Consider the following 1093-nt stretch of genomic DNA (forward strand, 5'->3'; position numbering starts at 1 on the left):
AGTGTGCCTAAAAACACAGTGTGCCTAAAAACACAGTGTGCCTAAAAACAAAGTGTGCCTAAAATAAAGTGTGCCTAAAAACAAAGTGTGCCTAAAAACACAGTGTGCCTAAAAACAAAGTGTGCCTAAAAACACAGTGGGACTAAAAACAAAGTGTGCCTAAAAACACAGTGTGCCTAAAAACAAAGTGTGCCTAAAAACACAGTGTGCCTTAAAACAGCCACAAATGTAACACCTGGAGTGTCATTCTGTGCTAAATAAACAAATAAATAAACAAAAACCTTAAATAACAGGTATGCCCACACACAAAATCTTACTTTGCTGAATCAGTCCATGACAAAAACAATTGAAAAGAGAAAATAAATCTCAAAATATATCATCAGACGTGCACCTGTTGGTAAATGGACTGTACTTATACAGCGCCTTTCTATCTAATCAAGATACTCAAACTAATTCAAATTCTGCTCATTTTAAAACAAACAATAACTCTTGCAGAAGCAGAAAAACAAACAAACAAACAACCACTACTTTATGTTAATGGACACAAGTGACAAAGGTAAGAATAACTGCTGACCTTATAGAAACTAAACAGTGTCCTATAGACCTAACAAGATCTGGACTTAACCAAATAAAAGCTTTGATCATCATCCATCCATCCATCCATCCATCCATCCATCCATCCATCCATGCATCCATTCTCTTCCTCTTATTCTGAAGTCGGGTCTCGGGGGCAGCATCTTGAGCAGGGAGGTCCAGCCATCTCTCTCCACAGCCTCTTCCAGCTCTTCTGGGAGAACTCCAAGGTGTTCCCAGGTCAGCTGAGAGACATAGTCCCTCCAGCGTGTCCTGGGTCTTTCCCGGGGTCTCCTCCCAGTCGAAGCACCTCCCTAGGGAGGCACCCAGGGAGCATCCTTACCAGAGCTCATGACCAGAGGTTTGATCAATTCGAGAAAAAAAGTGTTTGTCTTCTCTTAATAAAAAATGTTTCTGTTTCAATAATCTGATCTAAACGTCAGCAATGCTGAACAGTATACCAGTGTAGGTTTTCTGTTATCTGGGACATGGCTAGTCCCCCCCCCCCCCCCCCCCCCCC

General features: G+C 41.8%; 1 protein-coding gene across 1 annotated transcript in view; it reads right to left on the reverse strand.

Moving 5' to 3' along the window:
- LOC119422541 (teneurin-3) overlaps positions 1–1093 on the reverse strand; it is a gene marked incomplete at its 5' end in the record, with an annotated part of 39408 nt that overhangs the window by 20249 nt on the left and 18066 nt on the right.

This window comes from Nematolebias whitei, chromosome 16 (genome assembly GCF_014905685.2).
Source record: "Nematolebias whitei isolate Nwh7 chromosome 16, NemWhi1, whole genome shotgun sequence".
Lineage (NCBI taxonomy): Eukaryota > Metazoa > Chordata > Actinopteri > Cyprinodontiformes > Rivulidae > Nematolebias > Nematolebias whitei.